This window comes from Chrysochloris asiatica, unplaced genomic scaffold (assembly GCF_000296735.1).
Source record: "Chrysochloris asiatica unplaced genomic scaffold, ChrAsi1.0 scaffold00591, whole genome shotgun sequence".
Taxonomy (NCBI): domain Eukaryota; kingdom Metazoa; phylum Chordata; class Mammalia; order Afrosoricida; family Chrysochloridae; genus Chrysochloris; species Chrysochloris asiatica.
In genome coordinates this window covers 308,175-320,026 of record NW_006409109.1, presented here as the reverse complement: position 1 = coordinate 320,026, position 11,852 = coordinate 308,175, and the positions used below count along the sequence as shown (strand labels likewise).

The window sequence follows — 11,852 nt, the reverse complement described above, 5'->3', positions numbered from 1 at the left end:
CTCAGTGGCAAGATCTGGGATGAGAATTATGAAAGGGTATGTGTCAGGGCAAGGCCAGGGCAAGCTAGCGGCAGGAGGTCAAGCTGGAGTGGGTCTTACTTGATCTCGGGGGTTTCAGAGTACCTGTTTAGTTACCTAGTCTGTCTTGTCTTCTCTGCAGATATCTGTCTTTGCCAGACCCTCTGTCTTGCCTCAGTCTATGCACAAGGAGCTGGAGTCAAAAAAGGTGAAAATGATAAAGGTAATGCAGATTCAAGACATGTGCGCCCCTACCCAGACCCACCACTGCTGCTTCCCTCACCAATTGCCTCCGAGACACTGACCCCCATCTATGTCTCTGAAGGTGATCAAGAAGAAACCAAATGGTATCTGCCAGGAAGATCTTGACCTCCAGAGACTCCACTCAGACCCAGGTATGGGACACACAGCAGTCATGTTAAGACAGGTGAAGGGAGCGAGATCTTTTAAGGAGGGAGGATTAGAGGGTCACTTAGGGAGCTGGGGGTTCCAGGCCCCTCTCATCCTTGTGATGCCCTTCTCTTGGCTTCCTGAAGGTGTGATGACCCAAGATACGGAAATGGGACCAAAACTCAGTAGTGGCATGGGTGCCTCCCAGCAGCTCCATGAAGAGAATATGTCCATCTTTACCAGCGGATCCCAGTAGTTGGTGAGGCCTGAGGTTCAGTGCTGAGGGTGGGGGGTGGCGGGGATGGGATGGAGGGCTGCTCTGTGCCAGATATCAGCTCTTGCGTCCTTCACTCTAGCTCTTCTCTCTCCACAGTTTTCATCTTTCAACTTGAGCATCAACAAACCCTACCAACTTGATGGCCTTCCTGACACCATGCAGAAGACCCCTGGCATCAAGAGCCTGAATCTCTCCAAAAATGAGGTGAGAGGTGGTACCAAAGCACTCTTTGAAGGGAAGAGATTAAGGGCTCATCAGGGTGATGACAAGAGGCAGCTAAAGGCAGCTAAAGCCATTTGTGGGAGAGAGTGGGGATAGGGGTACAGGACCTCCTGGCTCTCTCCTTGATGCATGGCTTCTCATCATAATTACAGGTAAAGTCTGAAGGGACGTTGGACAAGGTGAAAGGGCTGGAGCTAGAAGAGAGGTGTGCAGACACCTCCCCAGATAAGCGCACCAACGTAAGGTCAGTGGTGCCCTCTATCCCCATGGTGGCTTCCTAGGAGTAAGGAGAGGGGACAGAGGTATGGAGGGAGCTCACACTAACTTTCTCTCTGGTAGAGTCCATGTGGGAGGTGCCTTGGTCCTGGAGGGGTGGTGGAACTGGAGTGTAACTGGGGACACAGCTAGCTGTGTTCCTGTATCAGTATACTTGCCTCTATAAGACAGGCAAGCTCTGAGTATAGTTGCTTTTCTATTTTGTTTTGATGTTTAATAGCACCCTTCTGGAATTGTTCCCCAAGTTATTATGCCTGGTAAGTGCTTTTTTTGTTTTTTGTTTATTTTAATCCTTGACTCCTCCACCTGTTATTGGCACCATTCACAACCTGCCCTGAATTGCTTAGACCTTGCCTGGAAGGTTTTTGGGTCTGATCACTAGTCGTCATAGGGCATAGATCACCTATGAGGAAATCTGATAGATTATAGAGACCTTCATCACAATTCAGTTTCCACCAACTACTGGGATCCACTGGTAAAGATGCCACAATAATCTTCCCATGGCATTTCCAGAGTCCTTCCACCCAGATCTCTGATTCTCCCTCTCTCCTGAAGTCATCATTTTCCCTGACCATCACCCAGTCCACACCCCTGTGCCACATCTAAAGATCCTCTCCTAGGATGGCCAGGAGTCACCATGACCTGGTGTCTGTGATGCTGAAAACAACAAGAAATTGCCAACTTGTAAGGTATGGGGGTAGGGTCAAGCAGCGCATGGAGTAGTTAGTAACTGCGGAGAAGTTACCACTCATGGTCCTAAGGACCATTTTCTTTCTAGGGGAGCATCTTTGGATCTGAGACATTGCAGAAGCTAATCATGAAATTCCTAACACCGTAAGTAACCCTGGGGCATAGGATTGCTGATGGGGTGGTGGTGGACTTTCACATCCACTTAGAGGCCCAACCACAAAGAGCCTGTCCCCTTTGATTCTCTCCAGGTATTACTGGATCTACGACTATGGGGATCGGCACGGTCTCCTGGGCGCTTACCACAATGAGGCCTGCTTCTCACTCACCATTCTCTTTAACGCTGAGGACCCAGAATCGTGAGTACCACAGGTCCAGTGGCAGCCCTGGGCACTGTGACTCCCCAGCAGACACTGGCCAGTCTCCCACCACCTCCTATTCTTCTTTTTCTCCTAGGAGCAGTTTGGTCAAGAACACCACAGATAGCAGGGATATGGCGAAATGCAAGGGCCCCAGTAAGTGGGTGGGACAGAAGATATGACGGGGTCAAACGCAGGGCCCAGGTACACCAGGCAGTCTCTGACCATCTCTTCTCCTGCGCACACAGACTTGATGGTTCATTTGCTGAAACACACAAAACGTGACATTGTTGACTTCCTCAGTGTGTTGCCTAGAACCAAGCATGACCTCAGCTCCTTCCTGGTGGATGTGTGTGTCCAGACGGTGAGCACCTGCTTCTGCCAGAGGGAGGCTCAGAGAATGGAGGTGGGTAGGTGGTTTGGGGAGATCCTGGGACTCTGATCTGTTTTACTATTTCAGGAAAAGATGCTCTGCTTTTCTGTCAATGGGATATTCAAGGAGGGTGAGTGTCTGTAGGGTCTCTACTGTACTCTAGGTCCCCCACTGCTACCATTAAGAACTCTGACCCCTTCCCTTCTGATAATCTTTCTGTGCTCTCCAGCTCCCACCCTGCCCCAACCCACCCAGGTCTGAATTATATCCATACCTGTCTGTCCCAGCATAGGCCAGGAGTCATGGGCCCAGGCTATGTGGTTTGATGACCCTCATCCTCATCCCTCACTCTGCCAACTTGGCACACTTGCTTAACCTCTCAGTTTCCTCATTTGTAAAGTGTGGCTAGTGATACCTTTCTCTTAAGCTGCTTCTAAAAATGAGGCAGATGAACTCATGAATAGTTTGTCACAATGTCTGACACATAGCAGGCACCGTATTGCTGAGAGATGATTGTTCTTACAGTTGCCCTCCCCATTTCTGTTCCCTCACCCGACCCAAATCCCAGTGTACAGTTATCCCTCTGTGGCCTCCCTCAGGGTGACATGGAATCCTTACAGGGGACTCTGGGGTGAGTTGTAAATCAAGGGCTACTCAGTGTTGTTGTCTCTTGTTCTTGAAGTGGAAGGAATGCTTCAGTCTCGTGTTTGTGCCTTCACCGGGATCTTCATTTTGACTTTCGGCAGCAATTCCAAGTAAGTGTTGTGTTTGGGTCCTCTAGGAACACCCATCCTAGCCTGCCGCCAGGGGTGTGGGGAGGTGACTGTGTGGTTCACAATTTTTTTCTCCAATATTGAAGAGTGTAAAACAGTAGTTCTCAAAACCAGTCCTGCCTAGTTGTTAAGAGCATAAGCTGGGGCATCGGAAAAGCAAGTTCTCAACCGGATCCCAGCATTCCCCAGTTGTGTGAACTTGGTCAAAGTATATGACCACTGGATCACAGATATCTCTCCAAAGGCAGGTTCTGTGGGCGAGAACGGGGAGCAGCCAAGGAATCCAACATGGACAGAAAGTGGCTGCTGAGTGGGAGCAAGATATTTGTTGAGGGTGTGGGGTTGTCCATCAGTCCATCTGTCTGAGAGCCCATTCGCCCTGCAGCCTATGCATAATGAATGAACAACTGTCTGTGAGGAAGGCCAGCTCCATAAAGACCTGGAGTGTCTTCTCCACTCTAGTGCCCACACCGTCCTCCCATGTCCCAGGATCAACATGTGCCCCCCATGTCCCAGGATCAGCAGGAAATGATGTAGCCATTCCCCACCATCCTGATGAGGAAACTCCAGTGCTTTCAGATGTGAGTGCTGGAAGTGGATGGGGATGGAATTGAGCTGGGAGAAACTGAGGAGTGACTGATGGAAAATCACAAGTGAAGTGCTTTCCTTCTTTATTTACTCAATTGTCACAGAAGACATTTTCCCCACTTAGTACATGTCATGCCACTTAGCTGTTTTAAACGTGTGCACAGTACATTCGGAATCCCATGGACCCCATTCCTTTATTGACATACACTGGTCTTTCCAGGAGTTTCCCCTGTATGCACCAGGCCTCTGTGCTCATGCTTCCCCTTTCGTCCCAGCAAATGGGGAGTCATGCTTTTGATATAGACCTTAGGATGTGGTCTTGTGAGGTCTGTGTCTTCACTTGGGTCCTGGGAGGTGTCGCCTGTCCTTCCTCTATGGCAGGTACTGTCATGATAAAAAACTGGGATGATATCAGTGCCTCACATGATTTCACTCTGTCCACAGTGAGGTCTGGGAGTTCAGACCAAGTGAGCAGACCCTAATGGCCTAGGGATAACACTCAGCGCCCCTACCTCTGATGATACTCTACTTCTTCCTTTCCCTTCCTCCAGCCTGTGATCGAGGTCCCAGACAACGCCTTCATGAATTGACCCACAGTCTAAACAACACAATCACCAAAGGAGCCAAGGTTCTGGCCAGCTTCATCATCCTTGTCATTCTCTCTCTTTTATTTTCATTGTTCTTTGTATCTGTTCCATCCAGTTTCTCTGTTCCTTTTGAAAATAAAGAGTGACGTTGCGTGTTATGTTAAATACCTGCAGTATCCATCAAAGGCAAGCATTATTGTCACTGTGCTACTGACCATAAAGGGAGGTCTGAGAGGGTAAGCTACCTCCTTGGAACCTACAGAGGAGAGATTCTAATCCTGGACCCACTCTAAAACCCAAGCTGTGGCTTCATGGAAGGGGTACCCCTCTATTCAACAGAAACCTCAGGGCTGATCTGCATGTCCCTAGTATACCAATCAGTTACTATTTTTCATAGCATCCTATTTTGCTTTTGGTAAAAACTGACACAGCAAGTTAGGATCCCCTTTTACAGTTTTTATAGAAATTCTTCTGTGTCCAAGAAAAATGTGTAAAACATTGTTCTTCAGCACATTTAAGGGCCTGTCATACTCAAATTGACACTTTTCACAATGTGAACCAATGAGCTGGAAGACAAATACCAAGTAGAGGAATTGTTGGATGGTAAGGTATTTCTATTTCCAACCTTCTGAGGAAGCGCCATATTGCTTTCCAAAGAGGTTGACCATTTTGCAAGCTCACCAGCAATACAGGAGCGTCCCAGTCTCTCCACATCCTCACCAGCATTTATTGTCCTCTACTTTTTTGATCTTTGCTCTTAGTGCTGGTGTAAGGTGATGTATCATTTGTTGTTTTGATTTGCATCTCTCTAATGGCTAGTGATCCTGAACATTTCTTCATATTTTTGTTGGCTGCCCGGATCTCTTCCTTGGTGAAGTGTCTGCATGTCCTGTGCCCATATTTTACTTGGGTTGTCTTTTTCTTGTAGAGGTGTTGTCGTTTCCTATATATTTTAGATACTAGTCCCTTGTCTGATGTGTTGTTGCGAAAGATTTTTTTCCTAATCTGGGTTTCCTTTTTAAACTTTGGTGAAGTCTTTTGATGCATATGAATTTTTAATTTTTAATAAGTCCCAATCATCTATTTTGTTGACTTTTGTTTGTGTCATTTTCAAAATGTTTGGTAGGCTGTGTGTGCCCTGTATTAGAGCTCTCACATTTGTCCTTATTTTGTCATTGATGGCCTTTATAGTTCTGGGATTCACATTTAGGTGTTTAATCCATGCTGAGTTGTTTTTGTATAGGGGGTGAGGTAAAGGTCTTGTTTCAATCTTTTTTCATATTATTTTCCAGTTCTGCCAGCACCATCTGTTAAGCGACTGTCTCCTCCCCATGCAATATACTTAGGCACTTTGTCGAAAATCAGTTGGCTGTATGTGGATGGGTTAATTTCTGGATTCTCGATTCTGTTCCAAGCCTGCTCTCTTTTATAATCTTGAGTTTTGTTTCACATTTCTTCTACTCTTTCCAGGGCTTTCTAATATGATCCCTAGAAGAGCACATAGTAGTGGTAGGTGGGCACCATCTTGTTCTTCTGGCCTTAGGATGGTGGAGAGTGTTGTTTTTGTGGTCATTCATCCATTGGACTAGTAGTTTCCATGTGTCTTCACTTTTTATAACTCTTCTTTCCTCCAGACAGGGAGAGACCAATAGTTGAGCTTTATATGACTGCTCACAAAGTTTTAAGACTCCACTCACTATTCTCTAAATTAGGATGCAGAACATTGACTTTGTGGACAATTTACCTTGGTGTCTCCTGAGACTGTGGTAGTCTGAGCCTCCAGGCCCAGGAACTCATTCCCTCAGGGTGTTTGGTTATGTCTAAGAAGTTTTCATAAATTTATCTCATGTCTGCTCTACCACATTCATGGATACATTTTCAGCAAAATAAATACCCATGTACAAATATCATTTGTCAAACCTATGTATATTTATGGGTATACTCGTACTCTCCCTCCCACACCTGTTTAGCCTGCATGTGTATTCATTCATACATCTACTCAGTCCACACAGACAATGTTCTACATCTTACTTTGGTTCTGCATCTTACTCTGAGGGCTTTAAAGCATGTGAGCATTCATCTAAGGTGCAACTATTGTTCTCTCCCTGTTTAAAAGAAAGAAAAATGAATATAACCAAAGATAAACGGAAATGATTAGCAGTTCGAAACTACCAGCTGCTCCGCGGGAGAAAGATGAGGCTTTCTGCTCCCGTAAAGATTTACAGCCTCGGAAACCCTGTTCAGGGTCGCTATGGGTTGGAACCGACTCAATGGCACTTAACAACAACAACAGATGTACTAATGGACGATATTTAACATCTGTCTCCACGACCCTGAGACCAGAAGAACTAGATAGTGCCCATCTACTCCTACTAGCTAGTCTAAAAGGAATTACATTAAATGGTCCTGGATAGAGTGTGAAAAAATGTGGATGAAAACTCAAAATCATGACAAAGAGCAGGCTGGTAGAACCTGCCAGACTATGGCCCTAAGTCACCCTTTAGGTTTGGAATGGAATTCACCCCTTTTCACCTTTCCAATTTAATTTAAGGATGGGAAATAACCAAACATAAAATTGACAGTCTACCCACTGGAACACCTACCTACTGCCTATATGATTAAAATTTGTTGCCCAATTCAGTATAATACTTAGAAAAATGGCATGATTTAATGAAATAAAAGGATTCTATTTAGTGGCCTAGATGGGGAACTTTAAAATTAGATAGATTGTTTTGCTTCTAAATTACACCTCAAAAAGACCAATCTAAAATAAGTGTGAAGTGTTTTTCAATAGATATTTTAAATCCTTGAGAGATAACAAATTATTACTTTTTCTTCAGTTCAAGAAAATATTGCTAAGCAGTCAAAATAAGTTTTAGCAAAAGGTCAAGTGACAGTGTTGGATTCTTTAATGAATTTAACACTGAGGTATATTAAGGAAGATGGCAACAACTTTGAGGAAGGAAATAAGAAAAATGAAAAACCTATATATCAATATTCTGATTTTACCTTCAGCTCTCTGTTAGCCAAACTCGCTTTTCTTTCCAGTGATTAGCTTGAGTTTGGGTCTCTGTCTCCTTTACTGCCTTTAGTTGTTGTTGTCATTGTTATGTGTTGCCAAGTCAATTCTGACCGTTAGCAACCCTGTACAGGCTTTCTGAGGAGCGGCTAGTGAGTTCGAATCACTGACCTTGCGGTTTAAGCCAACTTTGCAGTCCAGCGCATTGCCTAAATTAGCACGAGATCCAGTGGAAGTGACTATAAATCCTTGGTCTAAATCTGAGCTAAGAGCAATTATAAAAGATTTGCCTGACCCTTGTGAAAATCCCCAGAAGTTTTTGCATGGATTTGCTATTTGTACTAGCACCTATGAGCCAGGTCCTTCAGATCTGTATAATTTGTTACACATGTAACTAGGTTCAGGGAAAGCAGCTAGATGGATGGCTGAAACTAAGAGGAAGGACCAGAAACAAGTTTAGTTCCCCAAACTGGAGTTACCAGAAAGGAACTGAGAGATGAGGTCCAAGTTTTAATTAAAGAATTAACAAATGCATTTCCAAAGTCTTTTCCAAAATAAAAAGGGTTGAGCGTACAAAGATTCAGACTTGTAAATAAGAAAATGGTAAAAATGTGTGCTTTTGTGTTCAGGCTTGAAGGCAATTACAAAGAAGTATTGACCTGCATTTAATTTTATGTTTTGGGGAGGACTATTGCCTGAAATAAGGAGCTCTGGTAGCATAGTGGTTACAGTTCAGGCAGCTAACCTCAAGGTCGGCAGTTCGAAACTACCAGCTGTTCTGCGGGAGAAAGATGAGGCTTTCTGCTTCCGTAAAGATTTACAGCCTCGGAAACCCTGTGCAGGGTCACTATGAGTCGGAACTGACTCCAAGGTACTTAACGAAAACAAACATCAACATTGCCTGAAATTAAGAGAAGAATGCATCGATTGATGCATTGGAATTATGGTGTTGGAGGGGAGTATTCAAAGTACCAAGGACTGCCAAAAGAACAAATAAATCTTGGAAGAAGTACAGCCAGAGTGCTCCTTGGAAGCCAGGATGGCCAGACTTCATCTTTCATACTTCGAACATACTGCTATGAGTCGGTACCAACTCGATGGCACCTAACAATAACAACATTTCCTGAAATAGTGGCATTGGTGAAGTGACATAATTTGGGAAAATTTAAATCCTTCAGAATCGGCTACAGTGGCTTACAAATTAGCTGAGACTGAAGAAGACAATAATAGGGAAAGTAAGTTATAAGCTAGAGAAAAAAAGAAAAGAAATTAATGCCTTTACAATTGCAACAGCTGCAAAGCAGAGGTCCTTCCATGTGACCGCCTCAACCAAATACTCCTAAAAATGAGCTGGTCTATAGCTACTGTATGAACTCTGGTCATTTAAAAAGAGATTGTGTAAACCTTAAAGAAACCCAGGGCTATTTCTTCAGTACCTCTGTTGCTATCACATTGACAGTATCTGAGTATTTAGGAGTTGTCACCATGATTCCTCATACCAATCAGGTGTAAACCGTGCTTCAAATAAATGGATTGCCTTATACCTTCCTGGTTGAAACAGGGACTACCACGTCAGCATTAAATGCCACATGTTTACAGAAACTTCTTCCTTGGAGTAACAAAACTTCAAAAATCATGAGAGTTTCAAATGAAGAACAAATTTTGCCTTATCTAGAACCTGTACCAATAGCTTTATGACCTATTAAAAAAAGGACTTACAGCCCTTTTTTCTTAGCAGTGACACCACTGATAATTTATTAGGATGATATTTGTTATCTAAATTGAGCTGCCATATTCTGTATGCCACATACATACAGTTTACTAAGGGTATAGCAACTTTCCTCCTTTAGATGGCTCTTACTGAAAATAAAGTGGAAACATTTTATTTTACCCAAGGATTAATGGAAATGGAGGAAATTATAGAACAAGTTTGGGGAGGAAAATAATTAAAACAAGTACCCAATGAACTTGGGGAAAAAAACACAGATGTAGGGAAATTCTCATCAGTTGAACCCATACAGTTCAAATGGACACTTCTAAACCTTTGCCTGGTATACGGGAGAAAAGAGACCCTCATCTTCAAATATATAACTGTTACAGAGACTATTAAATCTTACACAGGAGTAAACACAAAACTTAGATCACCCTGGTGAGAGAAGTCATAGACACCACGATGAGTTCCCAAAGTCACACCTCCACGATGTCTGTCAGTGTGTTGTACTGTGGTGGTTTGCATGTTGCTGGGATGCTGGAATCTATGCCACCGATATTTTGAATGCCAGCAGGGTCACCCATGGTGGACAGTTTTCAGCAGACCTTGCAGACTAAGACAGATTAGGAAGAAGGAGAGGCAGATTATTTCTGAATGTTTAGCTGCTGAAATTTTTATGAATAGCAGCAGCAGATGAGCTCCTCAGGTTGGAAGGCACTCAAAATATGACTGACTGGGGAAGAGCTTCCTCCTCACAGTAGAGTTGACCTGGGCGGTGCAAATGGAGTAAAGCTTATGAAACCTGCATTTGCTTATGGGCCACAACACAAAATTGAGGAGAAGCAGCTGGAAATATCCATTAATAAATGGAACATAGAATGTATGAAGTATGAATATAGGAATATTGGAAGTGAAAAATGAAACGGAATGCATAAAGATCAATATCCGAGGCATGAGTGAGCTGAAATTGACTGGTATTGGCCATTTTGAATCTGAAAATCACGTGATTTTCTATTCTGGGATCGACAAACTCAAGAGGAATGGTATAGCATTCATGATCAAAAAGAACATTTTAAAATCTCTCTTGGAGTACAACACTGTCTGTGATAGGATAATAGCCATACATCTATAAGGAAGTATGGATTGTATCTCAATGTAAAGAAAACAAAAATCCTTACCACTGGACCAATAAACAACATTCTTATCAACAGAGAAAAGATTAAAGTTCTCAAGGACTTCATTCTTCTTGAATCAACTTTCAATACTCATGGAAGCAGCAGTCAAGAACTCAAATGACGTATTGCATTAGGCAAATTTGCTGCACAAGACCCTTTTAAAGCGTTGAAGAGCAAAAATGTCAGCTTGAAGATTAAGGTGTGCCTGACCCAAGCCATGATATTTTCAATAACCTCATATACAGGTGAAGGCTGGGCAGTGAATAAGGAAGACTGTAGAAGAATTGATGCTTTTGAGTTATGGTGTTGGAGGAGAATATTGAAAGTGCCATGCGCTGCCAAAAGAACCAACAGATCTGTGTTGGAAGAAGTGCAGCCAGAGTGTGCCTTGGAGGCCAGGATGGCCAAATTTCGTGGCTCATACTTCAGACATATTGTCAGGAGGGTCCAGTCTCTAGAGAAGGATATTATGTTTGGTACAGTGGAGGGTCAGAGAAAAAGAGGAAGACCCCCAGTGAAATGGATCGGCCCAAGTGGCAGCATCAATGGGCTCAAGCGTGGCAACAATTGTGAGGTTGGCCCAGGATTAGGCAGTGTTTCATTCTGTTGTGCATAGGGTCGCTATGAGTCGTTACGGACTTGATGGCACCTAACAACAACTTAAGGAATACAAGTTAATATCACTATCATTCAAATTTATGCATCACCCACTAAAGCCAGTGATGATGAAGCTAAAGAATTCTACAAAATTCCTCTGACTAAAAGTGATCAAATATACCGTCAAGATGTAGTGATAATTACTGGTCATTGGAATGCAAAGGTTGGAGACAAAGAGGAAGGATCAGTTGTTGGAAAATATGGCCTTGATGGTTCAAATAATCCTGGCGATCGTATAACAGAATTTCCAAGACCAACGACTTCTTCATTCCTTTTTAAAACAACATAAAAGGCTATTTATACACATGGACATCTCCAGATGGAACACACAGGAATCAAGTTGACTATATTTATGGTAAGAGATGGTGGGAAAACTCAGTATCTGTCAAAACAAGGCCAGGGGCGATTGTGGAACAGACCATCAATTGCTCATATTCAAGTCCAGGCTGAAGTGGAAGAAAATGAAAACAAGTTCACGATAGCCATAACATGACTTTAAACACATCCCACCTGGATTTAGACAGCATCTCAAGAACAGATTCATTAGACAGTAATGACTGAAGACCAGAAGATTTGTGGGATGACATCAAGAACACCATACATGAAGAAAGCAGAGGGTCACTAAAAGACAGGAAAGAAAGAAAAGACCAACACTGATGTCAGCATAGACTCTGAAACTTGCTGTCCAGTGATGAGATGCTAATGGGAATGGAAGAAATGAGAAAGTAAAAGAACTGAAC

The 11,852-nt window shown here is 43.3% G+C and overlaps 1 pseudogene; it reads left to right on the top strand.

Moving 5' to 3' along the window:
* Window positions 1-4,553, top strand: part of LOC102810599 — a 32,400-nt pseudogene extending 27,847 nt beyond the window's left edge.
* Window positions 4,554-11,852: the final 7,299 nt, after the last annotated feature.